At 39.7% G+C, this 24,959-nt stretch overlaps 1 protein-coding gene across 4 annotated transcripts in view; it reads right to left on the bottom strand.

Annotated features, from left to right (window-relative positions):
- Positions 1-14,433, bottom strand: part of LOC131432911 (alpha-1,3-mannosyl-glycoprotein 4-beta-N-acetylglucosaminyltransferase A) — a 53,290-nt gene extending 38,857 nt beyond the window's left edge. For 2 of the 4 annotated variants that reach the window (XM_058599488.1, XM_058599489.1), the window contains exon 1: positions 14,157-14,433. The gene's annotated coding sequence lies outside the window, so the exon portion shown is untranslated. The remainder of the gene's footprint in view (positions 1-14,156) is intronic. The other 2 variants (XM_058599491.1, XM_058599490.1) reach the window with 2 other exon arrangements.
- Between the last annotated feature and the right edge of the window lie 10,526 nt (positions 14,434-24,959).

Here is a 24,959-nt window from a genome sequence, read left to right on the forward strand (position 1 = left end):
ACAATGTTGTTAGTTGATAGTGACAATTATCAGCTCTGCTTAGAAGTATAATAGTTTTTCAAGAATAATTTGGTAAAGGATGATTTTGTCGCAGGTCGGGCAATACAAATATGTCACTGTTCCATGACAACAGACCCTGTCAGCTTGGAGGGAAACCAATTTTCAGTTCAGCAACGGCATCACATTCATCATATCAGGTCAAATGTAGATTCTCTTTCGTCTTGAAAATTGGGTGGAGACTAATGGCTTGCTTTCAGATACACAGTTTAATTTCCGCAGGGGCAAAGGAACGAACGATTGTCTTGCGTTGCTCTCAACAGATATTCAAATGGCATTTGCTCGTAAAACTCGAGAAAACTGAGCTGGTTGTATTTTCAAGGAAACGAGAACCAGCACAATTACAACTTCAACTAAGGGGTGAAACCATAGCTCAGGTCTTCACATTCAAATATCTCGGGGTCTGGTTCGACTCCAAAGGCACTTGGGATTGTCACATTAGGTATCTGAAACAAAAATGGCAACGGAGAATCAAATTTCTTCGTACAATAATCGGATCGTGGTGGAGTGCCCATCCAGGAGACCTGATCAGGTTATACCAAACAACGATATTGTCCGTGATGGAATACGGATGCTTTTGCTTCCGATCCGCGGAGAACAGATATTTCATTAAACTGGAAAGAATCCAGTATCGTTGCTTGCGTATTTCCTTAGGTTGCATGCAGTCAACTCATACGATGAGTCTCGAAGTGTTGGCGGCCGTCTAACAGTTGAAAAATCGATTTTGGAATCTCTCATATCGATTGCTAATCCGATGCGATATTTTGAATCCGATGGTGATTGAAAACTTCGAATTCTCAGACTCGTTTTCTGTCCTTGTATTTTGATTACATGGCTCAGAATATTAACCCTTCTTCGTTTGTTCCCAACCGTGCTCATGTCTTGCATACTTCTGATTCCACTGTGTTTTTCGACACATCCATGAAAGAAGAGATTCGTGGAATTCCGGATCATATACGCCCTCAAGTGGCCCCCAATATTTTTTATAACAAATTTAGAACAGTCAACTGTGAAAAGATGTTTTACACTGACGGATCAAACATCAACGAGTCCACAGGCTTCGGCATTTTCAATCAAAACATCACCGCTTCTTACAAACTCAGTGATCCGGCTTCAGTTTACGTCGCAGAACTAGCCATTCAATACATCATTGAGATCATTGAACCCTTGCCCAAAGACCTTACTTCATTGTCACGGAAAGTCTGAGTTCAATAGAAGCTCTCCGGGCAATGAAGCCAGGAAAGTATCCCCCCTATTTTCTGGGGAAAATACGAAAACACTTGAGAGCTTTATCTGGACGGTCTTATTCGATATCGTTAGTTTGGGTTCCTTTGCATTGTTCCATTCCGGGCAATGAAAATGCAGACTTGTTGGCTAAGGTGGGCGCATTAGAAGGAGATATTTATGAAAGACCAATATGCTTCAATGAATTTTTCTGCATCTCTCGTCAGAAAACTCTCGAAAGTTGGTAAACTTCATGGAGCAATGGCGAGCTGGGACGATGGCTACATTCCATTATCCCTAGGGTATCGATGAAACCTTGGTTCAGGGGGATGATCGTGAAGCGCGGTATATGCACTTGTGGCGATGGTTATCAGGACATCGAGCATGTCGTGTGGTCGTGTGTAGAGTATCGCGACGTCAGGTCGGATCTACTGGAATCCCTTAGGGTCCGAGTTAGACCGCCCAATGTTCCGGTTCGGGATGTGTTGGCGAGTCGGGATAGTTTATATATACCAGTACCTTGAACACATTAATATACAAGTGTAACCCGTAGTATCCTCTCTCTTGTCGAGGCTAAGAATAATCTTCACCTACAGGTTCGAGACTAACATTCGCCCGATTCTCCAAATCCCTCGCCTGTCCACCATCTCGATGTCAACTAATTAGATCTTAGTCGTTTTCAGTCATTCGTTCCCATACCCCCTTTTTCACCCCGTTTTCCACAAAATTACTTCTCTATAGTTCTTTTATTCTCTTAGGCAACATCACCATCATCGCCCACGGGAAAACTGCTCCAGTCGATGACCAACATGCGGGCCACCCGCCGGGTCTCTGTGACCTGGGGGTGTTTCTCGCGGACCCATTGAAACGTATAATCGTCATCTGGAAGGCACTAGTGTTATATTTAATCCACTGACCATTGCCGATCGCCAGCTGCAGGCTGAATCTGCCAGAATCGACCATTGCGAACGGAATACGCCACTACCCTAATGATAATATCCTAGTTTTTAGTTAGTCGTTAATTAAAATTAGAAAATGCCCTTGGCATCTTAGAGCATAAGCAGTGTGCCTTTAAATATTTTACAATTGAATAAAAAAAAACACTATTCACTTAAATTTCATACACAGAAGTAACACGAGCCAGCATTTTGGACGTTCGGCGAGCGATCAGAGTTCCGTCTAATCAATTGGACTTTCTCTTCATGTGTTTTCATATGCAGGTTAGTTCAATTAGTAAAACAATTTCCCCGGTTAGGAGTTAGCTACGGGTTCAAGTCCCGTCTCTGAGGTAACATTTTCGCGATTTTCATTATGATAATGATGTGTGAATTTAGCACAACTATATAGCAAACAATGTTGCACATATTTTTATTTTAACTAATTCAATCATCCATCTTCAGTGCGTATATTCTTATATTACTCACACCCGTCTCGAATAACGTTGAACTATTCACCACACAAAAGAGAAAAGGGTGAAAAAGAATAAGCAATAATCGTGGAGAACTCGAATCTACTAACACATTCTTCGTTGCACGATGTTCGGTTTATACATTCGTTTATCATCCGTTCATTCACTTTATTCCTCGAATTGGTTCGAATAGTGTCACTGCGATGATCGTTGGATTCCATTATTCGCAAAGCATTCTTCATCTAATAAATTCATCATATCTCGTGAGGTAGCAGCAATGGGGGAGTGCCACACACACACACAAACACACACACACACACACAAACACACACATACACACAAAACACACACACACACACACACACACACACACACACACACACACACACACACACACACACACACACACACACACACACACACACACAAGACTATGGTACTACTATGGCAAAGGAAAACTTCTTAATTTGCTTGTTTCAAAGACAGCACGAACGATCATCGCGAATTGGGTTTTGACGATGATCGTTGCATATATATTCGTTCCACATTCGCGTTAAGTCATTCGGGCGTTTGTTCAATTCGTCTGTAAATTATCAAATTTCTTAGTTAACATGTAAATCTTTTTTCGTCTAAGGACTTTTTACAGACTTTTGAAACTTCGATTGTTTGCAGACATTCGTTCGAAATTACAGATTTTTTGAAAATTTTCGCGATCTTTACATTTTTCCTAGTTGAATTTATTGCATTATCTGGTATCTCGGGTGATATGCAACACGTGGACAACTTGAAGGCTTTAATACATCCGTTATATAAGTAAAAACTTTGGTTCTCTGGTTCTGTTAGCCATGGCGATTTAAACAAATTGTCCAAGTCGAGGGAAATGAACTTTAATGCACTGAATAATGCCACTAAGCGTTGCTTAATAAGAAGTCAATGAATTCAACTGCAGCAACGTATTCAATCCCGCGAAGCCGGTGGAAGACTGGAATAATCAACACCAAAGGCGCCACCATCCAAATCATTGGTTAAGAGAGCCAAGGCAAAGTCACCATCAGACAATGAAGACTTCTATCCAAAACGCCTCCGAAAAGATAAAAATCCGTTTTTTCTTGGAATAATTGCAGTTTTTACTTATATTTTTCCATTTTTAGCGAAATTTCTTGGAGTGCCGGTAACCGAACACCTTTTTTGAAATGGCCTAAATTTATCACTTTACTAAATTGATGATAAAGTTTTTTCAATCGATTGAATCAACTTAGTTTCTTTTTCAATTGTGAGCAATGGACTATAGTTTTCCATTAATGTATATATGTCCGCATAATGTGCACTTAGTCAGAAGTCATAAGCTTAAAAGATAAGGGTGCCGGTAACCGAACACTCTCCCAAACGAAATCGAGGACACGCACAAAGGACACGCAGACTGCTCTGAACGCTGTTCTAGAATCACAACATTACCCTCTTCCAACACCCGATGACATCTTCAGCAAATTAGTGAATAGTAAGGTTTTCAGGGTCATTGATTTGTCCGACGCTTACTTACAAGTTGAAGTTGACGATGAATCGAAAAAGCTGATGACAATCAGAGATGGCATTTCACCAGAGTGATAAACGCTAGAGTCAGATTTCTGCCACACCGAGGATGAAAAAAACGAAGCACCGCACAAAGAGGAAAGCGCACTTCTTCTCAGTGTCGAATAGACAGCATTTGAGTGTGTGCTTGTGGTTAAAGCAGCTGGCGCGAGTGAAACACATTCTCTTCGCATGAATCGCTCACACGCGCTCTCGTCTAAATACACCCAAGTGACCACTGGCGCGTGATTGTGAGCGAACACTTCTGTGAACTTCAATTAATAGAGAGTAGATCTGGCCTTGCTATGAAAAATTTGCAAGGAAAACCGAAAATTTTACGATAAATTGTTTTATTTTGTTGATTTTGCGTGTCCACGCTTCATCTACGAAAACCATACAGCAGAGTGCTCACCGGCGTGTACACCTCTGTGAAAGTATCTGCATCCACCTCAGAGAATTTATTAGCTAATGCTCTAGCACTTTGGTGCGATTCAGTGGAAGAGGTAAAAGGAAATAAACAAACGCACTCATGATGCGTGCACACTTACACAACAGTGGTGTATAAATGTGAAAGAGAAGAGCTCTCGTTGAAGTTGTCAGTGCGATGGGAGAAATTTTGCTTGCTCTTCGTCACACAGAGGAGATAGACATCTCTGATGACAATTAACACTCATCGTGGATTGTACCGTTTCAATCGATTGGCGCCTGGAGTGAAGTCTGCACCTAGCGCACTCCAGCAACTAATGAGTAGTTTCATTGCAGACATCAATGGAGTTGAATCTTTCCTGAACGATATCATTATACACACTACGACCGATGTTGAATGCTTTGTTTAGCCGACTTCAACAGTTTGGATTCCGTCTGCGGTTGGAAAAATGCGATTTTGGTCAATCCAGTATAAAGTTCATTTGTCATATAATTGATCAGTTTTTGCAATGACTGAGCGGAAATATATATTGGACAAGCCAAGTGAAAGAAAAACTAACAGAAAAGATGAATTTTTGGAAAAAGATACGCTCAGAGACAGGACTCGAACCTGCGTTCTTATGCATTCCGTGCATACGCGCTACCATTTCACCACTCTGATCTTGTTTTAGTCACTCTAAAACGCGAAACACCGATACCGCGGCCGATACCTTACATCCAAACATCTTCTCTGTCCATCAAACACTAGTCCTCTCGCTTTATACCTATTTCTCCGATCAAGCATTGAGTAGGAGAGTGTATTTATAATCGCTTGTGCCAGTCGCTGGCTGGACAGCGTATCTTTTTCCAAAAATTCATCTTTTCTGTTAGTTTTTCTTTCACTTGGCTTCTCCAATATATATTTCCGCTCAGTCATTGCAAAAACTGAACTTAGTCATGGCGGCTTTACGCCAATCTAAAATAATAAATCGTATAATTGATGCAAAGAGTATTCGACCAGATCCAGCAAACGGATAGGCGGAGCGCGTTGTGGATACTCTCAAGCGTTCACTGAAGAAAATTACAAAAGGGGAAAATGTACCATCATCTGATGCTCTACAAACGTTTCTTCTTGTATATCGTTCAACACCATGTATCAGTCTGGAAGGAAAATCTCCAGCAGAACTCATGTTAGGTCGACCAATGAAGACTACAAGATTTGTTGCGATGTACAACTTTTCAACAAGGTAGTCCATCACCAGTCGCAAATCCTCAACGATCATCATCCTTCACAGCTGGTGCGCTTGTGTATGCTAAAGTGTACAAAAATGCAAGCAATTGGAATTGGAATCCTGGAAAAATCATTGAAGTTATGGAAAAAGTGAATTTTAATGACTTAGATTCAATGATGAACAACAATTTACAAATCAAGTTCAATTACCTCTGGAAGATTTAATTCAAGATTTTGGACGGCCCGTTCCTACTCAAACAAACTGTACTCAAGAACCAGTCGAAAATTCCAGATCAAATAAACCTTTCCAGTTGATTCATCTAACAGCCTAAATGATACCATGAGAGCAACTACACCACCTTATTCGACAACGACACCGATAAATTTTCAACAAGCTAATCATACTGCCAGACCTACCAGATCCTCCAAACCTCCCATACGTTTAGAAGACTACATTCGATACTGAACTAAAGGGGGAGATGCTACCTACAGACAGGATAATCAAGTATGCCGTGATTGAAGAGACATCGAAGTTGACAGCGCGAAAAGAAAAATGGTTCATTCCGTTACATGTTCTCGTTAAAACTAGAAGCAATTATACGATTAAGCATTTGCCATCTTTTATTCGTATGTAACAAAAAGTATACCCGGCCCTTATTACCGCCCACTTCCACTTTCACATTCACTACACTTACATGTCACTTCACTTTATTTTCCGTATTACCAGTATCACGCACAGTGAAGTAATCACTGTAGTGACAAAAACCATTTTTCCAACAAAATTTTGGTGATATGATGTCCGTAATAACCACAAGCTCATCTAAATAATTACTTTTTGCTCTGAAGCGGTACATGAACAAAATTTTCGGAGACTTGGATTTTGTGGTGGTCTTTATAGATGACATCTGCATAGCATCATCTTCTCCGTCAGAGCATCGTAAACATTTGCGAATCGTTTTCGAAAGGTTGCATCAACATGGATTGGTGATCAATGTCGCAAAAAGCACTTTCGGACGCGACGAAATTGAATTCCTCGGCTACATCATCAGCGGTGATGGAGTGCGTCCTCTTCCCGCACGGGTACAAGCCATTACAAATTACGAGCTACCTACGTGCGTAAAAGATTTGCGGCGTTTTTTGGCGTTGGTAAATGGGTACAAGCGGTTCATTCCACACACAACGGATACGTTGCAAGTATGATGCCTATCGGTCTGATAGTGAAGGAAGACGCGGAGTGCTACAGCATGCGAGGAGACAGGAACGCCCGTAGGGTTTCCAAAGCCGCTTCTCTACGCAGATGGCAACAAGAGTGGGACAGCTCAACCAAGGGTAGGTGGACACATCGGCTCATACCTAGGGTCTCGAGTTGGTTAGATAGACCTCACGGAGAAGTGAACTTCGGCCTGACGCATTTCCTCACAGGCCACGGGTGTTTCAGATGGTACCTTCACAGGTTCCACCACTCGACATCCCCTGTATGTCCTGGCTGCTCAGACGAGATCGAGACGGCAGAACACATCTTGTTCGCATGTTCCCGGAGTGAGCTACTGGAGACATGCGGCTCGAGTCGTCGAGGCGCCATGCTCCAACCGGAATCGCCGGACCGACTTCGGCACTCCATCGGGTGTCCCGTGTGGTGTAACAGAGAACTCGGTGTCGGGAGAATTTCCTTCGCCGGGGAACTCTTCGTCCGAGTAGTCTAGATCCTTCGTCGGGGACTAGACGAGTAAATCGTGGCGTAATACCGCTAGGATCGTCAGGGCGCCAGTGAACCGGAAGCTATCCTCCAATCGGAATCACTGGATCGACCCAGGCATCCTCTTGGTCGGGCGTTGACGGGTAGTTCCAATCAACAGTTGGGTAGTCCGGTGGAGAGTCCCACACTCCGTGCGTAAATGCATTTCACCTTGTAAAAAAAAACACACACACACAACGGATACACAAACGGAGCTTCAGAAGCTGATTCCGGACAACAAAAAAGAAACGATTCTCGGAAACTGAACTGGACCGAGGCTGCTCGTTCATGTTTTGAAAATTGCAAACGTTCGCTGGCAGAATCCACGCTTCTTCATTACCTCGATTCAGCAAAACGACTCAGCCTTATGATCGATGCTTCAAACACGGCTGCAGGGGCAGTTTTGCAACAGCTCAACAACAAAAATTGGGAGCCATTGGGCTTTTATTCCGAGAAGTTTTCCAAATCTCAGTGCAATTACTCCACATTTGGCCGTGAACTGACCGCTATGAAAATGGCTGTAAAGTATTTCCGACATTTCCTTGAAGGACGGAACTTTACTATTTTCACGGATCATCGTCCATTAACCTTTGCTTTGGCAACCGAATCCTGCTCACGTTTGCCACACGAGGAGCGATATTTACAATTCATATCCCAATTAACAACGGACAACAGGCACATCAGTGGTAGAGATAATATCACCACCGACGCGCTATCGCGTGTTGACAGTATACTTGCTCCAACGTCTATTGATTTCGGAGCGATTAGTCGTGACCAGAAAAACGATACGGAACTACATGCTTTAATGAAATTTACCAACACATCTTTGAAATTCGAACAAAAATCCTTACCCGACCGCAGTAATCAAATATATTGCGACATTTCGACAGGTCGGCTTCGTCCATTTGTACCAAAACCTCATCGCATGGATGTTATGACCCATTTCCATGGGATAGCACATCCCGGAACACGAGCAACCAGGAACTTAATAACGCAACGCTTCGTGTGGCCTTCCATGAACTCCGATATCAACAGCTTCGTCAAGCATTGCGCGTCATGTCAGCGAACGAAGGTACAACGCAACACTACGTCCCCTCTGGGAAAGTTCGATCTTCCAAAGGCTAGGTTTCAACATGTTCATATTGATATTGTTGGACCACTTCCTCCGTCGCAAGAGCATCGGTATCTTCTCACGATGATTGATCGGTTTACTCGCTGGCCGGAGGTTGTTCCACTGATGGACATTACAGCAAACACTACAGCACATGCGTTGTATTCACATTGGATCGCAAGATTTGGCGTTCCAGAAATCATTACAACAGACCAAGGCCGCCAGTTCGAATCGGAGCTGTTCCACGAGTTAACTAAAATGCTCGGCGTTCACCACATCAGGACAACTGCGTACCACTCGCAAGCTAACGGAATCGTCGAAAGATTCCACAGGACTCTGAAAGCCTCAATTATGTGCGTGAACCCGAAGAATTGGTACGTCGAATTACCGATGATCATGCTTGGACTACGGGTTGCATTTCGGCAAGACTTAAAGTGTTCGGCGGCAGATTTGGTATACGGTCAAAGTTTGCGCATTCCTGGTGAATTCTTCGATTCTCCTACCTCCACAGTTGATCGGACGGATTTTTGTAAACAATTGCATCGCACGTTCGAAAAGGTGACGCCACCCAAACCAAGCCGACATGGTCATTCGAAAGCATTCGTCGCAGCAGAGTTAAATTCTTGTACTCACGTGTTTGTGAACAGACCCCTTCAACACCCATACGAAGGTCATTATCAGGTGGTGAAGCGTGATAATAAATTCATGGACTTGTTGATTTCCGGAAAACCCCAACGAATATCCATTGATCGACTAAAGCCTGCCTTTACATGCAACGCTGATTTGAAGGATTATCCTCTGGACGATTGTAAAACTAAAGTTACACCAAGCGGACACCGTATCAGAGGGGGGGGGGGGGGGAGATCAGTTGCTATCTTTATTAGAAAAAATCACAAGCGATATTCTTCGGCAGTGATTTCGATTTTACGATTTTTTGGTCTTGATTTTCCCAGACCCTTCAACCTTCATTGACCGTTAAATTAATCTAAATGACTCATACCTTCTGTATAATGTATTACGTAAGAAGAATTTGCCAGTCTGTTACTATGAGAGTCTGTAGGCGACCCTAGTGAAAAATGGGTGGCAAATATATTTGTAATTGTAATTGTAATTTATCAGCCCACAACCTGGCAGACCGTGTCCGCCCATCTGCTTGAGTGAGGTTCACTGCAAGCTGGTTGTGAACCTACCAAAGCCTGACCGTTGATATGCACTAGACCGTATAGCACACCGGCTTCCTCCACCAGCAGGCGCTGCTCTGAGTCCCACTGGTTTTTAGATACATTAGGTTAGGGATAGTGGAGATAAATAGGGAATTATAGCATTTAGAAGTTTACTAACTACTACTAACTACTATGTTTATGGCTGAAAATAAAGCGTAAGGAACAATAATAATAATAATAATAATAATAATAATAATAATAATAATAGGGATAATAATAGTAAAATGACAATAAAATAGTAGTGCATTTACCTCGTTCTCCAACCGCATCGCAACTTACCAAAAATTAGGTTATTACATAAAATACCTCTTCTTCATAATTTTCCTGTGAGGACTCTAGAGTCTTTAAGTCCTCGGTAACAGTTTCTTATTTCAACATTCACTCATTGAGTTTCTCGTCATGAAAATAAAATAAATAAAATAAAGTCAAGTGTTAGTGAGTTTGTTGAATTATATAATGTGAGGTAAGGATGTGCATTCAACACTAGATTGTCCAGGGAAGTCACAGTATGTGCACAATGGCACGATTGCTTAAAAAGTTTTCACACCTGACCGAATCAGTTTCGCCGTCAATGCAATTTGTATAACTCCAGTACCGATATCAAACCGGGTCGGAAAGGTTTGAAGGTTCCTTAACGGTTCATAAGATGTCAATCCACTATTATTCCTGATAATAATAGTCCTATTTTCAAATTAAATTCACCTGTTCAGGACTAATTTGATGTATTAATATTCATCCCAGTTTGATCAAGATAATTAAAATTGGTGACCAATTCCTGGCATAAGAATGCCTGAACCCATCTAATGGCCTATTGTCAATTTCAAGCAGTATTAGTCATGTCCACTCCGTGATCAATCCAGATGACATAATAATTCATTTTACGATTTTAAGCGAACAATCGATCTCGGTATAGTCTGAAGGGGCTACCACGTTTGGCATAAAGCCGTTCGGCACAATGGCTACTCGGCATAATGGTTCATCGGCACAACGGCTATCCGGCACAACAATCATCCGGCACAACAGTCATTTGGCATAACAGGTGAACGTGCTGCTTTGTATAAATTGTTCTAATTTACTGCAATGTTGAAAGGTCTAATGCGGCTATGCCTCATCTTATTAATGACCTGCTAACTAAGAGATAGCTTCTAGCATTGGGTAATCCGGGCAAACGCCCGCAACTAGATAGAGGTGATTTCTGCTGGGGCGAATTTATCATACGAGTTTACGTGTTGCACGCTTCCCACGTTAAGAATATTAGCAAGAGTCACATAGTGGGTTGATAATCGAGGCACCTGTAGCAAGATGTTAGTACCTTGTCAACGGTTGCACTCAGGCCCACCGCTTGCTAATACTCCGCACCTCCTCATTCTGCTAAAAACAGGAGTCACCGGTCATCATTTGACTTCGGGTAGGTATGAGGTCGGAGCTTGTGACGACCAGAGCTAAGTCAATCAAACTGCCGATACAAACAGTATGATATGATATTTGTCGCTCTTTCCAGGATGTCGTGCACCTTTGGCCCCCAAAAATGGGTGGCAAATATATTTCCTAATGAAAACAAAACAATATGTAAGAGCGATTCACTCTTGGCATTAGGTGACTAACACCGGCATGGAACGGTTACAACCTCAAGTTCACGGAAGATTTTGACGTCAGGTACGTGATTAATATTCGGCTAAACAAATATTTAATTAATCTTGACGTCTACCGAAATCGTTTGATCGTTTCCTAATGAAAACAAACCAATCCCATTTGCGTAAGTGAGATGTCAGAGACATAAATATCCGTACACATTGCATCAGTGTGCGTAACAGAGACGTCAAATTGCTCAATTACACTATCGACATCTGAATATCATCTTTTGTTATCAGAGAAGCCAGATCTACAGATGTCTGTGAAGCTGCAGATTTCGTACATAGTGCTGCAGACATTTTTTGTTGTGCAGACTTTTAAAAATCGAGAGTTTGGGCAAAATTTTCAGACTTTTGAAATTTTCGCGACCTTTTTTTTTTGCTCAAGTCAGTTTTGCGTATCATACTATCATACTTTATAGAGAACCTGCTGCCAGCAAGACATACTTGTTGAATGAGGATTATTTTTCGAATTTACAGACTTTTTCCACCAAGTCTGCAGATATTCGAAATTTTTACCTGGCATCTCTGTTTGTTATGACTATGATATGACTAGTGATATTGATAGGAATGAGATTATACTCAGCGGCGATATTTGCCTAGGTGATAATTGCGCAACACTGATCATAAGTAAAAATGCTGTCCCAATATAATCAGAAAATCAAACGATTTTCGTTCTCATGATCGATGATGATTTTGTAAACGATAATCACTGACGATTATTATCGATGACAGCTGATTTAAGATTTTTTGAGTATGATAATGCCAGTACTGCTTTCATTACAGATAAAGCTAGAGAAAAAGTTTTTTTTCCAATCCCGAAGGTGCGATAGTAAACGGTATCAATTTTAATAGTCATTTTTAACTTAACTGAGTGAGAAGACAAGTAAATTGAATAAAGATATATGCATCTGCGTTAGAGACAAAATCCACAATCCACAGAGATGAGTACGGATCAAATGAGAAAAGGTTTTGTTATGTGTCATGCTGAAGCAACTCATTTTATCGGCGTAGATCATAATATTGATAGAACTTTATCATTCAAAGTGGTATAAAATACTGTACTGCTCGAAATGTTGAAGAGTTGAAGAGATCAGTAAATCCGACGATTCCAGAGTCTACTACTCTGCAAAATTCTCGTTGATTTCAATGGAAATGCTGACAATACATCAAGCCACTACTGAGCAAAGGAAACGTTTTCGTGTAATCTACGACAGGGATTGAAGATCTGGAAAATGATCCATCATTTTATGAAACGACAGTCAATACTCCCGTGAATTGTTGAATGAATGATTTTATATTAACTTTCAAACTTTTTCTTAAACTGTTTCATTTCTTCAAATTTCATCCCGGATTGGCGGCTCAATGCATAGGGCCAGTGTCTTACAAACCAGTTGTAGTATGTTCGAGCCCCGATCTGGAAGAATTGTAATACAGTAAGGTTATGCAATCACTTGAAAAATCGACTAGTAAAAATTGTTTCGACTCAGATCGTCGAGCTGAGCAATGTTTGTGTGTGTATGTGTCAAATACTCGCACTAGGTTTTTTCGGAGATGCCTGAACCGACAAAATAAGATTCAAATGAAAGGTCTCGTGACCCCTATACGGAATTCTGATATTACCAATCTTAGGGTTAAATGATAGGTCTTATGTTCCTACCCCAAAATTGCACTGCATTTCTTTTGGGTGACGAAATATACACTCTTACATTCACGCCATTACATCGATTATTTGATGGCCATACTAAACGACAGTGCAAGTGCCGGAAGTACCTACTATAGTGAAACTCACTTTTTATCGTGTGTCATTCTGTAGTTTATACTAGATAATGCGCAAACAACCCTTCAAGAATCAAAGATACATTTTGAATAGAATACTACAGTATTATATATGAGAATATGCTTGATATGAGAAAGGCATCACATCACCACTAGGAGGATTAAAACAGGTATTAAATGAAATAGTGGTTTTTAAACTCCGTGTAATCCGTAATCCGTGTAAAAAATGGTGCGAACAAAAACGTAGAAAAAGAGACCTTAGTATATTCATAATTAAACGATAAAGTATCGAAACATATCTTTACGTTCTACCCATTTTCAATATTGGAAAAACAGACATGGTGAAGTGTTCAAGCAGTATTCGCCGTTACCGTGAATGTTTATTGAAATCAGTGAGTTTATTACCAATAATGTACTTAAAACACGTACATGTTTTCAATTTTAACTAAATTGCGTGCAAGAGAGAAGCAATAGCATTTTTCATTCACGGCTGGTTTTCCATTATTGTAAATAGAATCATACATCTACATCAACATTGTTTTTGAATCATTAGTGAGCCTCTTCAATCCAAAAACTTCTTACAGACTAAACACACCAAAATGGACAATTCCAAAGATTCAAAGGGACTTAGAATACATAATGAGGCACATAGTAATCGATTCCCGAGTTTTACATTGGCCTTGTTTTTTTTTATAGTTAGTGAAATATTTTCATTACAAGGTATGTTAAAATATAATCGTCAAAAACAATTGAAAACTACTTCATTTTTAAGAATGTACATACCTCTCCGTCAATCGCTTTTTTTATATTTTATAGCAATTTTGATGCTATTTGGTAATGATACAACCACAGTTTTTTCTATCACATTTCATTTTCCGCTCTACTATACTACGAAAAACAAATGGTTTTCAAATTGCACTCATAGATTACTGGAAATCATTATTTTGTATGAAAACCATTCGTCCACGGAACAGGTAGAGTGGAAAAACGACCATTATGTTACTTCATGTACCCGAGTAGGCAAGTCCAAGGTAATAACAAAAGTTTGACAATTATTTCACGATTTGTTTTGGTCACTTTTAACAAATATGCCCACCAATAATACTACAATTTTGGGTTATATTTTATCAAAGACATCATATAAACAAGATATCCAGTTGTCACATTTCAAGAACAAACCATAAGCAACACCCTGTTTTTATTTCAAGCATGCACTGAAAATCATTTCTACCTATTTTTTGAGGTGAAATCACTCATTGTCGAGCTCTTCTATAAGCTACCCAAAATTAGGTCGTTATCTACTCAAACTTTGAGTTGATGGGTAAAAATGGGTAGCGTGCTTTGTTATGGCATAACATTTGTACTAAACTTACAGTTACCTAAATTTTGAGGTCATCACTCGTTACCCAAAATTGGGGAGATGCACTTTAGTTGATTTTGGGTAGGTTTTGACCCAAAATTAGGTAGCGGCTGGTAAGAGTGTGGCGCATCGAAACTTGTACACGCAGAGAAAAATACTGTAAAAATAAAACTAAACTAAATTTTGGTTTAACGCAACGATTTATTTTGTTGAAATAGTGACAAAAGAAAATCTAATTTGAAATTGCAAATATTGTTGCTTTAAGCTACAAAATACGGTATTTGATTTTGCTCAGTGCATTAGTTCGTTTCAAGAAATATTTTGTTAAAAATATCAAATATTTTATTTGTGCGTTCATGTCAATTTCTAGACAAAAAATGTCATGGTTAATTTAACTTTTAAAATAAGTTTAAAATGAACTAGCTGTAGATAATGATAATATTTTTAATTTTTTGAATTTATAAACTTGGCAGTTGAAATGAACAATAATATTCACACCTAAAATAATTAGTATTGCAACATACGGTTTTTGTTGTTAAAATCATAAATTTTTGTTTGTCATTATTCTCAAATAGAGATTTCTTTCAAAATTATTTTCAAGGTAATTTTTTAAACTAATTTTATTTCGATGTTTATCCATTTGAAATTGTCTATTTCTTTCACAGCAGTTGGGCACTTTTGTCACAGACTAACAGACAGGACACTCAAATTAGATTCTTCAATCATTTTAACGGTCATTTCGAATATTCCTTTATTTGGGACAATACTCACATGTGTCATGATGGCGCCACGTTACCCTATCAAAAACATCCTGTCTGTCATCTAGACTGTGTTTATTTTTTTCCTCTACCAACCGAGTTGCCATTCATACATACTGTAATGTATTGATTTGTATACGTCCATGCGAATTTCATGCAGGAACAGATTTAATACATATTGCCAAAACTATATACATAATTGTGCCTACTTCTCATCCTCCAACGCAATACAAAATCGAACCCGTTTTGTTACAATATTTACTTGCTTCTTGTCTGCCGCCACTTAATTTCGGGTGAAAATTACCAACACAATAAAAAATAATCTAGATGACCAACGTTGAGAAAAATAAATGGTTACCTTACAACATCGCGAAAAAGTTAAATATATTATCAACGTAATCCAATAATTTATTGTGACGATTCATTTTCAAATATTTTGATGAAATCAGGCATCCCTGCAAGCAGCTGATCGGTGTTGACAAACGAGGGGGAACCAACTAGTAAAAAAAGTTTCACATAACACAAGGGGTGTACAGATAGTAAATAGTTCGCGCAATACAATATAGGTGGAACTAGTGCATCACGAAAAATTATTTTTATAAGAATTTACTCATACTGTCATGTCTGTTAGTCTGTGCTTTTGTCGTGGGACGATCAATGTTTTCACATGCCAAAATCAATGATCTAGTGCTCCATTAATCTGGTCAAGATAGCATTCCTGCATCAAATATTTTCTGTCAAAAACGTGTTATGTAATGTAATGCAAGTGTAGTAAAGTTTTATAATTATCCATACATACACTTGAACTGCCAAAAGACCCCAAATAAAAGGAAGAAACACTTAATTTTCCTTCTAAAACACGTGCAAACATTTTTGATTATCCACGGGAGAAAAATTCTCTGGTTTATAAGAAACAAAACTGATACGGTTAATTCAAACAATAAACATAGTTGTCATTACATTTTTTCTTGATATAAATGTGAAACACGATTGAATCAACAAATACGTTGCCAATAACTTCAACTCAACTTTTGTTGACATGTAATAAATGGCTGATTTATTTCAACGATAAAATCTGCCGAAACAAACCAGTTTTTCGTTAGCCAGGATGAGAATGTCTTTAAATCAAATAGATATAATTGTTGATGTAGAATAGGTTCAAATAGGTTCAAAACAATCATATTCTAGTTTGAAATCAACAGTAATCATATTTTAAGATCTACTGACTGTTTTGTTATTTTAAACAAGCTCAATTTCTCTGCTTGTACATACTAGAGTCCCTATAACCAGAGTGACGACCTCTCTCCCGAAATGTTTCAAAATTCAAAATATTCAATCCGAAATGTTGGCAATTTCGTTAGCGGCCCTTACACGAGAATTATTTTTGTCATTTTTAATGATGACTAAGTAATGATATTTCAAATTTGCATAGAAAACTCGTCATTACTGCACCATACACGTTCATTAAAATGATATTATTTTATTAGTAATGACACTTTTAATGATCGTGTAAGGTCCGCTGTTAGCTTTACATTGTATTTGACTCGTTTGGAATTGGAAGCTGACATTCCAAACGAACACCCGCTTGTGAGAAATTCTGGCTGCATTCCGGCTGCTGTCAAAATTGTCCAGGCGAAATTGCGTCATTAACTCGCAGTGTCTTGTTTATTTCTCTCTTCCTTCTTTTTTCTTTTTATTTTTTTATTCGTCAATCCCGCACGTACAAAAACGAATCTTGAGACGAGGTAAATGAGATTGAAAAATGGGTATGTTTGATAGTGAGAAAAACAATGTTATTGTCAAGATCATTTTCCATAATTAGTATATATGAAGAGCAATAACTTATTGCGCTTCATATGCACTTTCTATTGAAAAAATAAGACCAAGACGCTAAAAATGTAGAACCGATTCAAAACGGTTGTGCCAATCTTGTATGGCAAGAATCCGGCAGAAACAGAACCGATAATAACCGCTAGGCGAAATTCTCTGCCAGAAACGATTGTTGCATTGTTGCCAGACTTTTGCCGGAATTCTGGCAGAATTCCGGCAAAAATGGCTGGCAGACTTAGCCAGCCATCTGGGAGGAAATCTGCCCACCGCGTACAAGTTATAGGCAGCTTTATAGGCAGCGTTGTCTTTATAGGCAGCGTTTCCAGGTTACCACATTTTTCTCGCTTCGCCAAACACTCTAAGGGTGAAGTCAGAGAGGTCGTTTTCTCTCTGGCTTCACCCTAACTAACCAGGTCTTTTGCCAGATTTTACAACAAATTTTACCAGATATCACAAATTTTATCAGATCTCACGAGATCTTTACGGGTTTTGGCCTCTATAAGATAAGTGGTGAGATATGCTTGTTTTTGTTTTGCTCACTGAAATTGAAGCCGGTCAAAATTTTCTTGTAACTAGTGGACGACTGTTGTGGCCGAGGTTTATTTAGTTATAAATAAATACAACAGTTAGCAATTTTAGATTTAATGAACACATTTTATTTCGCGTGGTGAAAGTGTAACGTTTTTCTATTTACTTATAATCTTATTCTGACTCAAGGGAACGGAAGCAAAACAAAGATAATACACACTGGAATTCAACTAGATCCTTTGAAAAACAAGGCTTAATACTAAAGGTGTAACTATAACAGCTTTTCCTCCCTTGAGAATGTAAATGTTTCTATAGATTCAACCTTCGAGGTGGTTTGATGATTCTTGTAGATCTTCGTGGTGATTGCTGTTGATGGTCAGACTTCGCACTAGTAGTAGGTATCGACGTTGTCGCCTTCGCAGATGAAACACTTGGTCCAGTTGTAGCTGGAATACTTCTCGAAGATTGCGATTCGACCATCGGATTTTCCGCAGGAACCGATATCGAAACAAGGTCATGTTTCTCGGACGTAGATGTAGAACTTCGATGAACAAAGGGGAGGTTGTCCTCTTCAAAACGAACAGAAGGAAGCTCAGAGCGTTTAGGCTGAAGATTTTCTCCGACTACTCGTAACTGGTCAATGTGGCGTTTCCAGACTCGACCGTCATCCAGTTTAATGTGGTAGTGGAGTTTACCCAGTCTCTCCGTAATATGACCATATTTCCATTTATCCTTATCTAAATAGTCACGAGCAGCAACTCTCGTCCCCTGAGGGAGACATTTCACATTAACATGTGGATTTTTCACGGTGGAGGTAGCAGTCGGTATCATAAGATCAAGCCGAGACCGAATTTGTCTGTTAAAGAGTAGCATCGACGGAGATTGTTGTAAAGTTCCGTATGCATTCTCGACTTGTCGCAGTTGAGAGCCTTCATCTTAGATTTGAACGTTTGGATGAAACGCTCTGCTTGTCCGTTGGTCGCCGGATGATAAGGAGCACCCATTTCGTGAAATATACCGTTGAGCTTCAAAAACTTCTGGAATTCCGCCAACGTGAACTGTACACCATGGTCACTTATTAACACAGGAGGAATTCCGTAAGCAGCGAAAATTTCCCGACAAGCATGGATTGTGGTACTCGTAGTTATATCGCGTAGTATTTTGACTTCCGGCCACTTTGTATACGCATCAACAAAAACAATAAAGTATGTTCCCATGAATGGACCCGCAAAATCGACGTGCACTCTTTCGAATGGTTCTTTTGGGGTTTCCCAACAGTGTAGTGGCACTTTCTCAGCCTCCGGACGAGTCATTTGACAACTCGCACAGTACCGTACGAGCTCCTCGATATCCTTATCAACTCGCTCCCGCCAGACATATCCTCTGGCGAGCGACTTCAATCTTGTTGTACTAAAGTGTGTAGAGTGCAATTCTTTTAATACGTTCTGTCGTAGCTCAGGTGGGACGTACACACGTATTCCCCGCATAATGCATCCTTGTTGTAAGGCGAACTCGATTTGATCGATGCCGAAACAGTCACGTGCATCTACCGTTTTCCCATTTTCAACCCTTGTAGCAGTATTTTTACTATTGAATCCATAGCCGTTGATTTTGCCAAATCCTCGACTCTTATCGGAAGCGTTTCGATTATTTTAACCCCTATCAAATCGACTTCTTCAACGTTGTCCAGTTCTTTGTACTAACCAGCAAACGTGAAAAGGCATCAGCATTATAATACTCTTTCGTTGGACGAAACTTGATGACGTAACGAAACGAAGCGAGAATAGTCGCAAAGTGTTGCATCCGTAGTGCAGACATTGCCGGCAAACCTTTTGTCTCTGAGAATATTTGCTTCACCGGCTCGTTGTCAGTAACCAACAAAAATTTCCGTCCATATAAGTATTGGTAAAATTTTCGCACTCCAAATATGATCGCAAATGCTTCACGATCGATCTGTTTATATCTACGCTGCGTATCGTTCAATGTTTTTGACGTGTACATTATAGGTCTTTCTGTACCGTCCGGCATAATGTGACTAAGAATTGCACCAACTCCATATGGAGACGCATTTGTTGCCAAAACTAACGGTAACTCCGTACTGTAATGCACCATGAATCGTTCTTATTTCATTTCTTCCTTCACTTTCAGGAACGCATCGTTACTTTCCTTAGTCCACTTGAATATTACGTTATTTCGTAGAAGACGGTTTAACGGGTAAATAGTTGTACTCAGATGTGGAAAGAATCGACCGTAGTAATTGACTAATCCAACGAATGAACGCACCTGCTCTTTATTCTCAGGAACTGGCATATTCTGCATAGCATCGATTTTAATTCGCACCTTGTGTATACCGTCTCGGTCGATTAAGTAACCGCAATATTCTATGCGATCAGCAAAGAACTGACACTTGTCAAGGTTAATCCGCATGTTGTATTTGCATAATCGCTTCATAACTTCCTCCAGACGCTGCAAATGGATCTGATCGTTCGAATATCGTCTAGAAAAACTGTTACCCCCGGGATTCCATCCAGCACCTCCTCCATCAACAATGAGTGATTAACGTGAGAATCTCCTGATCGTCCGCACTGATCTCTAATTGCAAATAAGCTTGAGACAGGTCAATTTTTGTAAACTTCTCACCACCTGCCACATTTGCAAACAACTCCAGAACGGTGGGCAGAGGGTATTCATCGACCACGAGAATTGGATTCACCGAAATCTTAGTCACCGTAAAGTCGCACTCGATTGTTAAGTTTCATTACTGGGACTACCGGTGTGGCCCAAGCACTGTGATTCACTTTGACTAGCACACCGTCATTCTCTGAACTCTTGATTTCATTCTCAACCGCCTGACGGATAGAGAATGGAGCAGACCGTGCTCGCAAATACACTGGTTGTATATTCGGTTTAAGTTGTAATTTCGCTGTAAGGCCTTCGATTTTTCCCATTGACTTCTCACAGACACTTCCGTAACGCTCGATTAGCCTTTTCACTGATTCAGCACAATTTGCAATCACAATCGTGTGAACATTTTCATAAAATTTATTTACATCGATTTTTAGAACTTTTATCCAACCACGACCCAGCAGTGGATGTTTATTGTTTTTCGCAACGTACAGCAGCAGCTCATGATTATTACCGCCGTAGTTTATGTGAACAGCGCACATCCCACACAATTCAATAGTGTTGCCACTGTAGCTTACCAAAGTAGTATCCAGATGATGCATTTTAATACCGGGAATGTATTTTTGATAATCCGACAAACTCAGAATCGAAACAGGCGATCCGCTGTCGATTGCAAATATCACTTTCGAGCCATTCAATAGAAGTTCCAACCGAAACTTATCTGCATTGTTATTGAAGTCAGCAGCATCGTATATTCCGCAAATTTCATCTGCTCGCAAACTTGCTTGTTGCACTTTATTTTTCGCACTTTCTTCAACTTGATGTGAATCGCTTTTCTTATTTTCCGCAGATTTTTTATTCAGGCAAACTTTTTGCAAATGACCTGTTACATTGCAGTAGTTACATCACAGACTAACAGACATGACAGTATGAGTAAATTCTTATAAAAATAATTTTTCGTGATGCAATAGTTCCACCTATATTGTACTGCGCGAACTATTTACTATCGGTACACCCCTTGTGTTATATAAAAGTTATTTTACTAGTTGGATCCCCCTCATTTGTCAACACCGATCAGCTGCTTGCAGGGATGCCTGATTTCATCATAATATTTGGAAACGAATCGTCACAGTAAATTATTATATTACGTTGATAATATATTTAACTTTTTAGCGATGTTGGAAGGTAACCATTTATTTTTCTCAACATTGTTCATCTAGACTATTTTTATTGTGTTGGTAATTTTCACCCGAAATTAAGTGGCGGCAGATCAGAAGCAAGTAAATATTGCAACTAAACGGGTTCGGTTTTGTATTGCGTTGAAGGATGAGAAGTAGGCACAATTCTGTATATAGTTTTGGCAATATGTATTAAATCTGCATCCTGCATGAAATTCGCATGGACGTATACAAATCAATACATTACAGGTAATTCTGTATGAATGGCAACTCTGTTGGTAAATGAAAAAAATAAACACAGTCTAGATGACAGACAGGATGTTTTTGATAGGATAACGTGGCGCCATCACGACACATGTGAGTACTGTCCCAAATAAAGGAATATTCGAAATGACCGTTAAAATGATTGAAGAATCTAATTTGAGTGTCCTGTCTGTTAGTCTGTGGTTACATGTAGTTTTGATATGCGAACACTTATTCGCAAAATGAACAGCACTTCCGCAACGAAAACATTCGCTCCTCTTCGTATCGGGGTGTTTGTGCGATTTTGTTTTCTTCTCCGAGACAATAAACTTTAGCTTTAGCTCTAGCAGGCTTTGTAGTTGCCAAAATTGCAGGTTATGGCCAACTTCCTTAGGGCAATTAGATAATCATCGATTGACTCATCTGCACGTGCAGCGCCCTTAGCAAATTTTCCTTCGAATTTGCTAATATTGTAGAAAAAGTAGGAAATTGTGAAGGAAACTCTCATATCAGCGTAGCTGCAGCCTTCAAGTATAAAATTTGTTATTGAAACGTGCACATTTGCGAACATTAGTCATCGCAACGATGTTTAAGAAACTTTGTCATAAAACCATAGACAGTTCCGGGCATTAGTCAGCGCAGCAATGTTGTAAAACAAAAGCTATTGTTATAAAACCATAGACAGTTCCGAGTGTTAGTCAGCGCAGCAATGTTGCAAAAACAAAGTTATATCTTTTTACGGACACTGCCTCTGGCCTAGCGACAGTGGTTTCGGCTGTCGGTAGAACTTCGGGAGAAAGTCGGATGAACTTTCTACTTGAAACAACAAGCTCGGCTTGTACTAAAATCTTCGGGCTTCACCCGAAAGTAAATGTTAGGAGCTTAAAAACCCATAGTTGGGTAGAGTTAGGAGTCAGTTCAATTTTAACGAGTGCGCGGTAAATAGCCGTTGGTCTCGGGCGTCGGCCCGTAGACAAATTAGCAGTTAGTTCAGTCTCAGAGTGCGCGGAAAATATCCGTTAGTCTCGGGCGTCGGCCCGTAGACAAGTTAGTGGCTAGTTCGGAGTATAATACAGTATCCATAGAAATATGTGTGCATTGTGAGGCTTGAGCATCAAGTGACCTCAAAGTCAAGTAAGAAATATTGTTTAAAAATGGGATATAATAGATTTCTGAAGACATTTAAAGAATTGAGTGAAAGATTGCTGTAATGAGTGAAGATTTAACAGTTTCATGTGCAGTGTTTGATATTCACATGCGAAAAAAAACAATAGTTAGACACAACCATTGCTCGTGTCAGGGTAGTGTTGATAATATACGACAACAAAAGTATGTGTTGAAGAATAACTTCTTTTATTAATGTAAGCAAGTAAATGTTGAGACATATATTCGACGAGATCATCATGAAGTGTTGGCCTTATTAATAATCGTTAGTGACTTTTGTTAGATTGTGGGAAAGAACTCCCTAAATAGCCTAATCCTTCACTATTGAGAATAAGTAGCTGTCAAGTGAAAAGCATAAAAAGAAAAAATTGAAACTCAGAAAAGGTGAATTTCGTGATATTAAACTAAAGTACGTGGATGAATCAATATAATGACATAAGAGATAAACCGAATGGGAGAGTGTTACTCCGTATAGAACTGAAAGAAACATCCTCTTCGTTATTCCTCTTCCGCCACCGCTCGGCCGGAAGCATGCAAGTGGTGACAGCGATACGTGCTATAGCAGCAAGGACACGCCAGGACTACGAGCGAGGAATTCAGAATTAAGGATGTTAGCATTAGTATGGTGAGTCCCCATTATTTTTATTTTTTTTTCTCGTTGTTTTGATCGCGTAATGTTGCCACTTATGGTGAGCGCTAAATCATAAAAAAAAAAAAAAAAAAAAAAAAAAGATGGCATTAGCGCGAAAATTTTTCTGATTTGTTTAGCTCGCGCTCGCAAGGACCAATATTATTTTTCTAACTACATTACTCACAATCCATCAACTGGTAAACGATATCAGAACTTTTTCTCATGCCTACAGCGGGTTTCTAGAACAGTTATATACATTCCGTTGTTGAGTCATTTGGCAAGCAAAAAATTGGTTCAAGTTTATTTGAAAACTGCGGACGTATAGATTACGCTCACAGTTGATTTGTTTACGTTTTAACCACGGTCAATACGAGCGCATGTGTTGAAAAAAAAAAACCGCGATAATACTTACAAAAGTGGCCATACTAGCATGAAGGCCTAAGAAGTTTTTTTTGCCTACGTTGAAAAAACACGAAAATCAGGACCAGCTGAACAGTTAGCACTGGTGTAATGATTATAAGGTCAAGGTGACCAACCGAACCTCACGCGTATGAGCGAAGGAATCGGTAATTTGAATCATCATTTTGCGAATAAGCAAAAGTAGCCGTCTGACATAACGAAGCAAGTCAGTGAGCTAGGTACCAGGAGTGCATGCCACGAAGTAGATGTACAAATTTGGTGAAGAACCAACCCGTATGGGCGGAGCCTATAGCAAAATGCGTTGCTAGGTAACACACCAAAAACAATCGCGGCCATATTTGCGGGTAAAAGTCTGGCAACCGAAATAAAAACAGAGTACAGTAGCGGTATATGACAATAATAATAATAAACCGACATTGACTTTGAGTCGCGTACGGTAAACTATAATTTTAAACCACGAGTATGGTACGATGCGATGTTGAAGCCTATGCCGTCGACCCTTATAACGGAATTAACAAAGACAGTTTAGTTTGCGCACACGGCGGGCATGACAAATTTGAGAGCACCGAGTTGGGCTGGCTCAATAATAAAGAATGCCAATGCGAATGAAATTTGACCACGTAGGGCTCGTAGCAGTTAAAGCTTTGTACGATGCAATGACCAGTAATGTGAGACTAGGTCAAGTTTGTTTACGTGAATGAATGTCGACCATAACCACGGTCAAGAATCAAGATTGTAATTATTTACAGCAAAAATGAATATCGTCCAGGGGGATTCATTTCAGCATTTTCTAAACATACGGCAAGCCAAATAATAATTTGGAGGCTTGACAGAGATATCATAGTACGA

This window comes from Malaya genurostris, chromosome 2, assembly GCF_030247185.1.
Source record: "Malaya genurostris strain Urasoe2022 chromosome 2, Malgen_1.1, whole genome shotgun sequence".
In the NCBI taxonomy this organism is placed as follows: Eukaryota; Metazoa; Arthropoda; class Insecta; order Diptera; family Culicidae; genus Malaya; species Malaya genurostris.